The sequence below is a fragment of the Pseudonaja textilis genome, chromosome Z (assembly GCF_049901715.1).
Source record: "Pseudonaja textilis isolate UNSWEBS1 chromosome Z, rPseTex1.2, whole genome shotgun sequence".
NCBI classification, from domain to species: domain Eukaryota; kingdom Metazoa; phylum Chordata; class Lepidosauria; order Squamata; family Elapidae; genus Pseudonaja; species Pseudonaja textilis.
The window spans coordinates 102,262,086-102,278,286 of record NC_142008.1 but is presented as its reverse complement, the minus strand read 5'-3'; positions in this window follow the sequence as shown (position 1 = coordinate 102,278,286).

Genomic DNA, 16,201 nt, shown 5'->3' with positions numbered 1-16,201 from the left:
TTAGCCAGAGGAATAGCTAAATCCAGGGAAGGCACAATGGAGAGTTAATGTCTCGGTCCCCAACAAGGGAAACCAGCGAGAAAAGAAGGCTGTAACAATTACTTTCTTGGTCCCCAGCAAGGGAAACCAGCAAGAAAGGGGGGCTGTGGCAATTACTTTCTCAGTCCCCAGCAAGGGAAACCAACGAGAAAGGAGGCTGTGGCAATTAGGCGCAAAATTGAGGCAGTCATTGAAAAGGGCGGGAAGCGGAATCACCGGAGCTAATCCCAAGCCATCAGACGAGCCATTGCTGCTGCTGCTCTAACTCGCGATCTGAACGCTGCTGTCAAGAGAAACAGCAAGGCAAAGAAAGCCGCGGCTGGAAGTGTTCTGTTCCGATCACAGGGCAGACGATCGGAAGGCTAGATAAGGCAGTTCCCTGAGGTGGTAGCCTCAAGCTGCCTGCAGAGTGACAGGCTCCGCTATCTACAAGGAAAAACTGCTTTATTCTAATTGATATTCTTGTTTTCTGAAGCAATCTAGGGGCAAGTCTGAAAAAGCCGAATTAGATGGGGAAGGGTTTTAAAGAGCAAACCTGAATTAGACAAGAGCCGTTCCAGTCAGGGAGTGCACAACCTCTTACCACGAAGGCTGAGCTAAACCTGGGGGACGCTGAGGAGGAGTCCCGTGGAGGAGGAGGAGCGTCCCGGAGTTTTAAGCCCAGCCTTTCCAGAAGAGACTGAAGCACCTCCCCACTTCTGGATGCTCTGAACAGCTCATGGGAGAAAAAGAAGCAATAAGAGAAAGGACCAGGAAATAAGGAGAAATGGAACTTATACAAAAATGAAAAGAAATTGTTTAGTCAAGAGACATAAAGATAATGGGTAGATAAGGATTAAGAAAGGGGATTATGGGTAATGTGGTGTAATATAATGGCATTTGGAATAATAAATTATCTAGAAGATAGAAAAGTATAGATTTTTAAAATGAAAAGATTGAAACGGATGTTTCTTTGTTACTAGACTACTTGTTATTGTTAAATTATATACAGAAATAAATGGAATAAATGTGGAGAGGAGAGACTATGATAAATATGCTAAATATGTTTAATAAATTTAAGAATATAGTTAAAATGAAATCTGAGGATTGTTATAAAAAGACCAACATCCATTTTTTATGATTAATTAAATAGATTGATTCATTTGAAATTATAAATGATTTAATGTAATTGAAGGGGAAAATACCATGCGGAATCTGGCTTACAATGTATAGGTGTTGAGTAATTATTAGGAGATAACTAATAATATTACTAATTCTTAAGGTGATAATTAAAAAGTGAATACATTGTGTTAAATTACTATTATGAATGAAAGGGGAGTTAACTAAATGACGCATAAGATAAAGAAGGATGGTACTCAAATTAGTAATCAAAGGAGAAACTTTTTGAATTATTAGAATTAAGATGGAACTTTTGGAATAATGAAATAAGAATATGTGATGAAATTGCAAATGTGACAGATTAAAATATAAAGTATAATGAAGTTGAAGATATGAAAACTATTTAAAAGAAAAAGAAAAAAGAAAGGAATAAAATATAGAAAATAAATTTGAAGAATATAAGACTATCTGAGAAAAGTTATAGAAAATATGAAATGTAACGATATGATATAAAACTAAATATGAAAGATGAATATGAACTAAGATGAACTAAAGTCATGTTTGTATGGAAATTTGAAAACTTGGGACCATGCTGTTCACTAAAAGAGCTGTTTTTGAAATATAAAAAATAAAAAACTTTTACAAAAAATGTTACAATGGATCTCCACAGAACTACTTATGACCCAGTTTCAAAGTTCTGACAGCTGCCCCCTTGCAGTTACATGAAGGTTGAGAAATGCTTGGCAAATAGCCTGCATTTATGACTGTCTGCAGCATCCCATGGCGATTTACAATGGACCCCCCCGCCTTTTATTTTATGCCAGAAACCAGCATTTACTTCCAACTTCCAACAAAAAGACACCAATTGGATATACAGGGATTGCTTGATGATCACATCATTCATTTAATGATCCACACAAAATAAATCGTAAAATTGGACATGGTCATATTGCGACCTATTTAACAATTGACAATGTCAGTCATGGATGTAAGCCAAGGCCTACCTAAAAAATAAGAAATAGTTCTACTTACATAGGCTGAAAACTAGACAGAAGCTCTAACTCTTTATTGCTCCAGGGAGCTTCTGGATTTTTTTTTACAAGTCAGATCAGATAACAGTAATGAATGGAATCAGTTAATTATGGCAGTTCTCTAAGGGGAGATGTCTATATCCTAGGAGGGAGTGGGGGAACTTCATTAGTTTTTCATCAGCATTCTCAAAATTTTCTTCCTTGCCTTTCTTTCTTTCAATGACAAGGACAATAAATTTAGTCAGCCACATCATTCTAATGGCAGAATATTATATTGATATAGCAAAAGTGAGTTATACTTATAATCCTCGAGGAAGAACTTTAAGTCACTCCAAGACCTTCCCACCCATAGACATCTAGTCACTGATACTTAATGTATCTGATCCTAACAAGCTACATAATATTAGATCAGATAAAGCATTCCATTTTACGTCTCTAATGTTTCCAGAAAGTACCTTTCAGGGCATAATATACTATCACTGATAATTAATTTAAAGGGAAAATCTTTTTTTTTTTCCTCAAAACTTACAGTTTTCAAGCATGTCCATTTTGGTGATTGAGATAAGCATGTTTGTCCAACTTTACCTAATCATAGCTTAAGCAGATCAACTCAATAAGCCTATCTGAAAACCAGACCCCTAGTTGTAGGATATGCTAGGACAGAAGTTTTCACTTTTTAAAGCAGAAATCTATAATTCTTGATAAAGATACAAGCTCTAGTGATAGTATTAACTGTTTCAAGTGAATTTTTAGTTTTGCCCTGAATTTCACAAAATCCCATCAAGATCTTAAAGAAACCTAAACTTCCACATGAAAAACCGTGCACTGCAGCATTCAAACTTTCAAATTTTGTCATCTGTAGTATTGGGCATTAGATGAATGCCATCTGCTGAGAAAAGTATTCAAACATATGGTATCTAAATGCAAAAAGCTGTGCCTCCTAAGAGACTGCAATACGCTTTTAAAAAAATATATATTAGAGAGTTAGCAGCTGATGAATCCCCAGGAAATGGCTAGCTAAAAATGATGCCCTCTGGCTTCATCTTCATTACCAAAGGTATTTTCTTTGATACACTGTATTCTTTTTTGTGTCAGAGTTTACACAAGACATCTAAAATGATACCAGCTGTAGCCTGTTTGTATCATCCCATAAAGACATCATTTTTTGTGCCAGACTCCAGGAAATTCTCCTTAAGATCTAATCTTACTTTAAGTAAGGATTCCTTCTTGATGACCTATTTCCAGCAGTTTTTTATCATGATTATTCTGCCAAAAAGAAGACAAGGGTTCCTCAAAAGTCCAAAATAGTTTATCTTTTCTAAGAGGAGATTCTGCTATGTTTCATTAGTATTCAAATAGGGGTGGGGGTTTCTGGAATTTTTATATTGATGATTTTTAATATTTAATCCCACCCAGAGTCATTGTGTATGAACTGAGTAGCCATATAAATCTATTTATGAAAAATAAACAAATAAATGAAATGGCCATGATCATTAGAAAATTTAATGGGACACCTACTTGGAAAAAAAGATTTCTATTCACCAAAGGTTATTGTTATTATCTCATTATTTATTTAGTAAAATGAAGGAGAACTAATTATTTCAGTTGACATTGTTTGGGCACTTAATTACTCAAAATTAAAAGGAAATTCTTCTTTTTTCCAAGAATGTAATTTTAATAATTGCTTGATTTATAAGATCAGTGCTTCTATTTCATCCCTTCAAAAAGAGACATTTGTCATAGTCAAGGATTGATATGATATGATGTCAACAGAACTAATTTCAAGTATACAGAAATTAGCATTGAAACAAGCATATGGGCAATTATAATTATATTAGAAAACTCATGATCCATTGGGCGATGGTTTCAGAAATATTTCCTTGCTTAAACAGAAAAACAGAATGACACAAGTAGGCAAAAAAGCTGAAGGAATGGGAGTGACTTCTGACTTCCTGCTGGCTTCCCTATTGACTTTCTTTTTGGAAGCTGGCAGGAAATGTTGGAAATCATGATTGTATGATTGTGACTGATCCTGGCAGTGTGGCAGCACTGAAATGGCTGCAATTTTGCTAAATTTTAATTCCCATTGAATTAACAAGTCCTGATTTTGAACACATTTTAAGTTAGCCAATTTGAGGTATATTGGTTCAAATTACTGCCCTATGATGCGCCATTTTTCCCAATTGAAGGTTACAAGCAAACAGGACAGTTTTAATAGCATATAGATAATAATTTCCAGTTTACTATGTTCAAGTTATAAGAATCCCATCTGCCTTATCAGCTACAGTCAAAGAAGAGGATGCCTGCATAAGCTATAGCTGTGATGCCAAGGCAAAGAAGCAAGGGAAGGTATGATGAGGAGACCTGAGACTCCATCAGTACAGCCCATCTGTAACTATAACACATGGACTAGATAATCAGTAAATGCTTTTCAATACCATAATTTCATGAATATTTGTCTGTTTGTCTGTCTGTCTGTACATTCATTTATCCATCTATCTATCTCATCTAAATTTTATCCTGCCATAATCTAACAGACTCTTGGTGTACTGACATTTTAAAACAATTAAATTGAAATATAGAAATACAAAGACCATATAACTATAAAACATACAATTTTTAGAGAGATATAACAATCTAAATTCTTCTGGAAGATCTCAGTCTTCAATATCTTCTGAAAAGTGGCCAAGGTCGAGGGACCAGCCTCTTTTCCACTGAAAAACACTTCCTGGGGTCATCTCCCAGGAAGCTTCTTGAAAGTTGGGAACAAATATCTCTTGGCCATGATCAGGGGTGGGCTTCAAAAATGTTAGCAAAGGGTTATCTGCCCGGTTGCTGGGCAGGCATGGCTATGTTGGACCTCCTAGTTACCCCCCTAGTTGGTGGGGGGTATTTTTCCCTCCCTGGGCTCTGGGGGCTTTCCTTGAGCCTCCAGGAGGGCAAAAATGGCCTCCCCAAGCTCCAAAGGCTCTCTGGAAGCTGGAAACAGGCCCGTTTCTGGCATTCCTGAACTTCCAGGAGGCCCATTTTTTGCCCTGCACTTACCTGCATCCAAAATGGGCCCTGTGGGGACTCCTGGGGAGTGGAGGCAGGGTGGGTGGAGCCAGCCAGGAATGGGATTTGGGCAATTTCTCCAAACTGCACAGAATCTTAGCTAGGGGCTCTCCAAACTCCTGCGACCCCCCAGCAGCCCATCCCTGGCCATAACTGTAATGGTTGAGTTATCTTTTTAGGCTTAGGACCAAAATATTAAAAGTTCCATCTCTTCCTAATTGTTTCCACCAATCATACCCAATTTATCAGAAATGGCATGACACAGATATCATTAGCTAAAGAATCTCAGTTGCCAGAGCCCCGGGGACCCTTTTCTGCCATGGCACCTGCCCTTGGAACATCATGAGATTAGATTGGCCTCATTCCTGTTCATTCCTTTCATAAGGCCTTGAAAACGTGGCTTTGTGCCTGATAAATAAACAAGCAAACAAACAAATATACTGTTGGTAATCTAGTGCCAAGCATAAAATGCTTTATAGGCTAACAATAGCAGTTTGAACTACATCTGGAAGCTAGTAGGGAATCAATGTATGGCTGGTAATATAGATCTCATATTTGATAAAATCTTGTGAGCATCCAGTTGATTCTTATACCAAGTGAAATTTCCTGATGGCTTTTAAAGGAAGTCCTTTATGTAATCGCATTACAAAACAGAATGGTTTTAGATCTGAAATTTTAGTTTTCAAGTTTTAATTTAAAAAAAAAAGCCAACAAAGGGTATGCCTCTCTTGTCTCTATTTTTAAGGAATTAACAATATCTAAACACTGCTAAATACTGTAATTGTTCATTGCTATTTTAATATTTTTTTAAAAAAATTAGAAAACATTTAAGTATTAATTTAAAAACTGATTAAATATAAAGTCAATAAGTCTTTTTTTTTCTTCCTAGCATTATTCCTGTGCTATGGTGGGGTTCACTTGTGAGCACACCTGTCTCCATTTGGCTCGATTCAGGGCATATTCAGGGATGATGCCCATGCATTTCATCTTATCCTTGTTGCGATTCATCCACCTCATCATTTTGGGTCTTTGCAGGATTGTTGGTCATCAGGGTCCAGATGCATGACTGTCCTCACCACTGAGTCCTGTTTATTACATACTTGTCCATACTATGTAAATCTTCCTTCCCACAGTTTTTCTATGATTGGCATGACTCCCATTTGATATTGGATGTCATTGTTCATGGCATGGTTGAATCACATTAATCCAAGACACCATCAGAACATGTGCATTTCTATCATGTGTACATCCTGTTGATGCTTTGCTGTTGCTAGTCAGCATTCTGATCTGTAGAGGGCAACTGGGCTCACTACCATTCTACAAATCTTTTATTTGAAGCATAAGCACATCTGATGATCATACAGGACTCCAGTCACCTGGTACTATTTCATCCAGGTGGCATTGACACAGGCACAGTCATCCAGAGCTCTATTGCCATTGCTGCATATGAGGGAGCCAAGGTACTTGAATTGTTCTACTTTCTTCAGGTCTTCTCCCCCAATGCTGATTGTTCCGTTGGTTTGGGGGCTGCATTCCATAAAGCAAATAGCAAAAATTTGTCAAACATTTACCAAAAATATATCTTTTTTGAAAAAGAAATGAGTTGCCTTAAGAATGATCCATTTCTTCAAGAACTGTTCTGTTGTTTCTTTTAAAAAGTCATTTTTAATGGTATAAGAAAAAAAGTTGTGGCAAAATACAAGAGAACAAGTATTTGATAGTCAGTATTTCGGGCAAACAGGATTACAAAGCAATGCAATTCCACATTAAAATATTTGGAATAGAAGAATCCAAAGGTTTTCTACTATTCTGCATCTGTTGGGGTTTCTGTATTGAAGGCAGTTCCATGAAGAAATGCTTTATGGTAGACCTCCACCCACATCATTTTCATTGACGCTAGGACATCTATAGTGCTCAGAGTTTGTGATAAGGTGTTGTTAGAACTGTTTGTGATGAAGTGAGATGAAGACACTGGTCAATGGATTCCCTCTGCTTTTAGCTGAAGGCTGGATTTGACAGCTTCCAACTCTTCTTTCTACGAATCCATCTCATTATAATGAGAAGAAAACCTATGAAAAGCAATCTCTGCCTCGCTTTTGGCTGTTAGACTGTTTCTTTCACACAAAATGCTTTGTGTCATGTCTAGGGTTTTTTTGTTCATGTATTGCTGCTTCAAAAGAAAGCATCAGGTATGTCCTCTCCAAAGGCTTTTAACCCTCCTTTAATCAGCTTTTGTTTCCATCTGGAATTAAACCACTTCTTCTGAAAAATGAAGGGGAAGCAAGGAATAAGCCTCCCTTTAGTATTTTCCTGGGTAACTAGAGACAGTCATTTTTGTTAATTGCCGTTGTCTCTTTCCCTCTTTGAGGCAGACAAGACTGTCTATTCATGGTAACAAAAGCCAGGGAGAGACAGGTCTCAGATCTGAACTTCACGGCCCACTGTTTGATGTGAGGTGCTGAAAAGAGGCAGCTGGCTTTGTTGTCATTAAAAAAAGGGGGGAGTAGTGCTACCAGTATTCAGGCAGAGCTCAGAAAAAGAATGCTGAGAAAATTTTGCTTGCCCAAAGTGAGAATAGTTTGGACTGAAGTGCCTCATGGAGGTAGAATCAAAACTAAATCAAAATCCAGCCATGTCTAAAAATCTGCAACACAGAAATGTTTAAGGAGGACGTAAGAATTGTTCTGAGATGGGAGTGATAGCTCTATGTCCTTTGTGGGGGGAAAAAAGAAATTATAAAGAGAGAAGAAGATAGACACCCAATTTCCATGAGATTTATCTTGATTGATTTACATGTATAATGCACATTTACAAATAATTAAGGGAAAGTCTCCCTCAAGTCAGGCACAGCTTTTGCTATGTACATAGACATAGCCAGCTTGTTTTCTTGGCAACAATATGGAAGTGATATTTGCTGTGACTGAAGTAGAAATACAAGACACTTCACCGTAGACTGAAAAGCTGGGTTCATGTCTGACTTTAGTGCCTGTCCAGTTTGCTGCTAAGATACTATTCTCTTGATGGGTTTCTTAAGGGACTTTATTCTTCTGTCTTAGACTTCTTGTGTTTAAACTAAGTTTACATAAAACAGCCTTTCCAGAAGAGATAGAATGGATCATCTCCTGATAGCTGTTTGAATAGCAGACCTATTTGGATCTCTTAAGTATGATTTATTATCCAATATTCTAGAGATTTGTTTCTTTGTTATATTTTAATTGCTAGCATTTAGAAATAAAAAGTAAAAATAAAGGCTCCTCTGAGTCAGGCTGAACCCCTGGGGGTTTCATGCTATGTTCATGCAGTTTTCTTTGCAAAGGTATAGAAGGAATTTGTGGGGTTCTTGGTGTTCTCTGAGCTTGCATCTGCTTCTTGCAGATGTTTCATTACCCAAACTAGATAACATAATCAGAGCCAGAAGGAAATTGATGTTGTCTCAGAGGTGCTTTTCCAAAAAGCAATAGTAGTTTCTTGGTTTTTTTAAAAAAAACATTTTGCTTCTCATCTAAGAAGCTTCTTCAGTTCATTTGGAATGTTTTTTCAACTTCTGGGTCTAGTTGTGAGCCTTGACCCAAATACTAAACAGACAAAGTCAACAAGATACTCAACCATCTGGCACCTCACTTATCTTCCATGGTTTTCAACTTCATTAGTACTCTTGGATTCTTAGGGAGAACATAGTTAGATGCCCAAACATCCTGATAACCATTAGATGTCAGCATAGGGCTAGTAGCTCTGTTTGTTTATTTGGTGCTGACTTTTTATATATCTTTATATATAGTCATATATTTGGTAGTCTATATATGCTGGCTTTAATCAATCTATATCTCTTTTAATTATGGAGAGCAATGAATTAATATGTTTAGCTACCTACAACATAAGAATAAAAAGTTTCTTTTTCCCAGTCCATCCATAGATAAAATCTTGACCAACAAATAAACTGTACTTCAGTGCTGGCTGGAGAAACTTGGGGACATAGTCAATTTAAGGTAAGCAAGTAAAAAGGTATTTTGTCTTTTTACTTGCAAGAATTATTACTACCCAGAAGAGTACAGAAAGACAATTCCTCCATCCAGTCTAATAATATAATCCATTATCACTTTCAAAATACTATTTTTTATTCTGCTGCATGTCTAAATCAGAACAAAGATATCGCTACACCTTAAATTAATATGGGCCATAAAATAATTGTGTGTAACACACATATATTATTGTTATCTAATAAATTCAAGCAAGTTGTTAATTTTGAAAGCAGCCAAAATATGAAACCATGGTATGAAATTATAGCCTAGCTTGTCCTACAAAAGGTAACCAGACAAAGTCAAGCAACTTTATCCTTTGAAATTTGAGTTAACCCCCTCGCTTGTTCTGAAACCATAGTTTAAACAACAATTTTAAACAACTTATGAGAAAGAACAAAAGGGATAACTTATTTAAATTTATTAAGGCAAGCTATCGAGTGAAACGTGCACATTTGTGTGCTATTGGAAATTGAATTTAACAACTTAAAATGAATCAGTAAAATTCAATTTATAGAGGTACATGTGAACTTCTAGACTATTACTTAAGTAATCACAAAAAACTGAATGTAGTCAGTTCATTTTTTTCTCAAAAGCTACATCCAAAGGCTGAAAAGCACACAAGTCATTTAAAAGGTACCTTTGCTAGGGCTACTGAATGTGTGCATAAATGCATATAAATCAGAAGCTTGAAATCTTGTGCAGCTTGGCAATCTCATGATTTATTCAATCACTCACATTCATTCAATCTGGGGATCCTGAAGGTGTCAGAAATCCCATGGTATCTGCTACTATTATATCTGCTGGCTATTGGTATCTGCTGCTATCTACTGACTATTGATCTCTTAATTTTATGATAGTACTCAGACAATTTCAAAAACTATAGCAGTCAAGCCAATATTGTGCTTGATGGCGGTTATACTCCAAACATAACTGGGAAGTAACAGTGCAGGAAAATTTGGTTGAGGTTCCAAGGATCGAACACAGCCAAGATGACTTTTTGTTCTTTGTTGTAATGATCCTTGCCGGACGAAGTAAGAGGGTCCCTGTTCATGCACCACTTGTTGTAATGATGAGGCAGTCGAGTTGTTTGATCATGAACAACTGAATCATGATGATCTTTATTGGAGTCTAGTCTTGCATTTATACACATTTTTAATTATCCTCCATCATTGGTTAACTTTGGTTACTGCTTAACTTTCGTTACTGTTTAGCATAGTAATCCATACAATTAATTATCTCTAGTTAAAGTCTAACATATGTTTACTTCCTCTCTCTAATCCTCCTTTAGATTAGTGACTTTGTTTACCTGAGTTGTATTTGCTTGGAAACATTCTTTATCTGAGGTTTGCCATCCGAGATTGGAAAATTCCTGCAATTACAACTCTACATATCCTCATTTTTTATTTTAAATGGAGGATTCAAAGATTTATGAATGTATCGCAATTGTAGAGGATTAAGAGAGGGGGAAGCAGGACGAAACAATGCAAATAAATTTGGAATACATTGAATAAAACAACAGGTTGCAATTAGTACAATAATAATAATTATAGCATAAAAGAAAAACTGTCTGAACCAAGACCAATCAGGGAGCCAATTGGTTAGCCACTCAAAAGGTGAGTAATGAGCATGGATATTATTTTGAATGTATGATTGTAAATTGGCAAGCTCATCCTCAATAGTTTTATTCAAAGAATGAAAATGTACAGCACATCCATGGCATCCAACTAATGTACAGAACCCTCCCTGATGGGCTAAAAGATAGTCTATGGCAAAACGCTGCTGTAAGACATCTTGATTTAAGTCTTCTATGTCATGCTGCAAATCATGAATAATAGCAGCGGTAGCATTGATGGATTTTTCAAGTCAGCAGGTGAGACCAAGAATAGATCGTCTGTTTTCTTGAGCAATTATGCCGGGATAAGAGCCTAGAGTAAGGACTCCTGTAATGGCCCCTGCCAATGCACGGCCAAATGTAGAACCAGAAGACAATTGTGTGTCAATAATGACTTCATCATTACATGTAGGCCCCAGAGAGGAACGCTGCTGTTGAGTTGATGGGAGCATACCTATTTGAACAGGTAGAGTAAAATAACCTATAATTGATAATTCTGAGGATGAACATTAGTAGCATATTTATCAAAAAAGAACCACATATTAGGATCCTTAAGCTGCCAACCAGCGCATATCGATCCTGTATTAGATTGATCAGAGGCACTAAAAATAGGAAAATTGTCAGGATACATATCAGGAGCTATATTAATTCCATGCAAAGAAGAATTAAAGGTACCTGACAACCAATAGTAGTCAGAACAATAACTATAATTCCCTAGCTTTTTTAATATGTGCTGAGCATCATCATAATTAGACCAGTTATGAAGCCAAGTGTGTTTAGTGTGACAACAGAAACACAGAGCCCTTGTAAATTGACTAACTTTCAAGTAACGCCAACAGAAGAAGTCAATTGCATAGTGGGTGTAGAAAATAGCCAGGAGTGTGAAATAGATTGTAGTTGTGAGACAATAAATGTAGAAGACATGATCAAGTTAGGGGTAAAAGAAATTTGACCAAATGCCATTGGGGGCTCATAGTATAAAGTAATATTTGTGCCATGGGTCATAAACATGTATTGGGCATGACGAACCCACAGGTTAAGACAAACCACAGAAGTGTCATTTTGAGCAGAAACACCATTAACCATAAACAAGAAAATACAAAGTAAAATGGTAACAGAGTTAGCAGTAATAATAGCAAAAACAGCAGCAACAAGATTTTCAGGAGTCTGAGGTAATGAGGCCTCTGGCAGTTGTTGTTGAGCTTGATATGTAGTAGATTTAACCTGGCCTCAAGTGATGGGTTGCGGGCGCGTCAACCTTGGAAGTCGGACTTCCGTGTTCAGATGAAGATTGAAATTTGGAATCAGGTTGTGAAGGCCCTGATGCCATGCCATGATACGGACGAACACAGCACGCTGGAACCCACACTGCTTGTCGAGTAGAAGGATCTCCCACGGCAGTGTAACCACGACCCCAGGTGATCAGTGGTGTAGGGCCTTTCCAGGTTGGATCTGGAGCTTGGCGACACTTTACCAAAGGCCTTGCTAAAGATTCAGTAGTTCGAAAATGCAAATTAACAGTTGAGTCTGCAAGAGAATCTAAAAAGGTTAAATAATTCCAAGTATATATAATGCTACAGCAATGAGATTTTGAATCTTTCGCATATGGTAAGGGCCAGACTCAGTTTGTAATTGTTTCTGAAGCAATGCCTTAAAAGTACGATGAGCTCGCTCAACTATAGCTTGACCCTGAGAGTGGTAAGGAATTCCGTGCACTAATATTTCATTTCTGACAAAAGGTTTGAAGTTCCTTACTAATATAAGTGAGGCAATTGTCAGTTTTAAACTGAGAAGGCTGACCCATTACAGCAAAAGAGGATAGGCAATGAGAAATAACATCTGAAGTATGTTCATGTTTTGAAGCAGTAACCCAAAGGAAGTGTGAATGGGTGTCAATAGACGTATGAAGATAACAATATGGCTTAAAGGTTGAAAATTGAGTTACATCCATTTGCCAAATTTGATTAACTTTGGTTCCTCATTGGTTGACACCCACTGCAAAGGGAACTGCCAGTTGCTGACAAGCTGGACAAGCACGGACAATATCCTGGGCTTGAGATAATGAAATTTTAAATTGCTTTGCAACAAATTCTTATCCAAAGAGAGAGCACAATAAGAAAAGGGAAGAGATTGCATAGCTAAATACACATATTGAATATCAATGATCAAGTTAATAGGTTGGTTGTTGAACAATCGTAAAGTCAAAATCACAGCAGCCAGCTTAGCACGTTGAGCTGAAGTCTGCATGGCAGTAAATTTAGAATACCACTATTGTTGAATCTGCCAGACAACCACACCCCTTGTAAGTGATTCATCAGTAAAGACTGTAAGAGCTTTAGAAATAGGATTTCGCACAAAAATGGAAGAAAAGGCCAAATTTAAAGTAGTAGTAACTACTATTCTAGGATCCTTGGGTAAAGAATACAACAAGTTTCCCACATATTGAGAAAAGGCTATCTGATATGATTCTGAAATCATCATCAAAAACAGGAGTATTCCAAAGACTAGTAGAATGTTCTATATGACCAGCAGTCAATTGTTCTTGAACCAATTGTTGTAAAGCAGCAAGTTTTTCCCTTGATAATGGCCATTGTTCCACCCAAACCAGCATAGAACAGAGCCATTTAAGAGGAAGAGCCATCATCAAGAATCAAATGGGCATTAAGAAGAGAAATGATATCACGGCCCCAAATATTAGTATGAATATCTAGAATGTATGGTTGTAGGAAAAAAGACTTACTAGCAGATGTTGTAACATTAATTTCTTGAACACTCTGCCAAGCAGCTGTAGAACCTCCTATTCCCCACAATGAAGAAATTGTCATTTTTGGCCACTGTACTGGCCACTGTAAAGAGGAGATGACAGTAACATCAGCTCCAGTATCCAATAACCCTTGAAATGATTGTTTATTAAGGAAGAGCGTTAACAAAGGATGAGAGGAGTTCAGCTGATGAAGTAAGCCTACAGATAAAGAAGTTGATCCAAATCCTGCATCCCCACGATTACCTATACCAGGAGATGGATTTTCATATGGAAGAAGAAGCAATTGAGCAACAGAAGAATTACAAGGAAGAACTTGAGGAAGATTCACCCAAATCTGAATCATGAGGATACCAGTGTAATCTGAATCTATTACCCCAGGCACAACAAATCAGTCCTTTTTGTGTGCAGAAGAACAAGGCAAAATTAAGCCAACTAATCCCAAAGGAAGAGGACCTTTAAATTGAGATGGAACTATTTTAACTTCCATGGGAAATTTAAACTCAATTTCCTCTTGAGTGATTAAATCTGAGCCAGCGCTACTGGCTGTGGATGGGGAGGAGTGAGAGAGACTGCTGGAGGAGTCGGGGGTGATGGGAAAGGCACGCTTTGGATTCTGGGTGGGTGCCACACCCATTGGCAAGTTTCCCAACCGAAACCGACATTGATTGGCTCAATTAAATCCCTTTTTACAAATAGGGCACTTCTTAGAAGGACGATTCTGAGGAATAGAAGGTGTAGAACGACAGTCCTTCTGAAAGTGGCCAGGCTTCTTACACTTAAAACAGTTACCAATTGGTGCTGTCCTTTCTGAATAGCAGCTGCTAACATATGCATTTTATAAGTTTGTGATCCAATAACCTGGCAGACTCGTAGCATATCTGCCAGAGTGTAATGAGCAGTAGCCTTTAATGGCTGTAAAGCTCTTTTACAATCTGCATTAGTATTTTCAATAGCTAACTGGCGAAGTTCACCAGCAGCTTCCTGATGATCAAACTGCTGTCTAATTGCTTTGGACAGACGCTCAACAAAGTCAGCATAAGGCTCATTGGCATTCTGTCAAATGTTTGAAAAATTTGCTCCAGGTTCTCCAGCTTGGGGTACCTTAAGAAAAGCACGAAAGGCACATTCAGAAACAATAGTTAACGTAGCTGGAGGAAGAACAACTTGAGTAGGAATTGTACCAATGGTCCAGAACCAAATAGCTGCTCAACTGTATATGCTCCTCCCCTCCTAAAGCAGCAGCTTGAGCATGTCTCATATATTCACTCTCCCAAACCACATATTGCATGGATGTTAAAATCATATGAAATATTTGCTTCCAATCTTCAGGGATCATTGTATAACCATTTTTTATTCCTTCTACAAGTCCTCTTGTAAAATTACCGCTAATCCCATAGTCTGTAACTGCCTTTTTAAACTCTCTTAAGATCTGATAAGGCAGACCCTCCCATTCTGCTACTTGCAGTCCAAGCTGTGGCCCCTGACCAGGACGATATTGTACTGGACAAACAGACAGTAATTCTGCAAGTTCTGTTCCTGAGACAGGCATCCCTTTTACAAGTCTCTACCATTTTCTGAAAAGAAGACTGAACAATAGAGTCAGGGGGACAAATGACAGCATTAGTATAACGTGAAGGTGGTGGTGTTAAAAAAGAAAGTTCATTGTGACCAAATTTTTCAATTGCATGCCTACATAAATGCCACACATGCAAAACTTCTATTTTTGCTCGAGGTTCAGTATGCAATGTTTTCCCTATACGTTCCCAATCAGTCAATTTTAAAGACCCCTTTTCTGGGTACCATAGGCACTGAGCTGCAATCTCCTGGACCAACCTTAAGAGATTTCTCTGTGGCACCTCAGTATTATTTTTCTTCAACAAATAGCCTAATTCATCTACATGCTTCCTTTGTTCCTCAGAAAGCGAAGACCCCATACTTACAGAAACCAAAAGGTTGAAGAAACCACAAAGGGTTGAAGGTGCACCAAATCCTTGCTGGACGAAGTAAGAGGGTCCCTGTTCACGCGCCACTTGTTGTAATGACGAGGCAGTCGAGTTGTTTGATCATGAACAACTGAATCATGATGATCTTTACTGGAGTCTAGTCTTGCATTTATACACATTTTTAATTATCCTCCATCATTGCTTAACTTTGGTTACTGCTTAACTTTCGCTACTGTTTAGCATAGTAATCCATACAATTAATTATCTTTAGTTAAAGTCTAACATATGTTTACTTCCTCTCTCTAATCCTCCTTTAGATTAGTGACTTTGTTTAGCTGAGTTGTATTTGCTTGGAAACATTCTTTATCTGAGGTTTGCCATCCGAGATTGGGACATTCCTGCAATTACAACTCTACAGTTCTTTGTGAAAAAACACATCTCAAAGCTTGCTTATTCTTAGTTAGAATAATTTACATGTCTACCCATATTCTCTTTCTGAATCACTGTATATTTCAAATGAATTGGTTCTTTTTATCTGATTAAAATAGGCCAAACCCTGTTTTTTATGTATCCCACATAAATGCTAGGAGAAACAAGTATATAGAGAGAAACTTTAATATCAGAATGTGATGTGATATAGT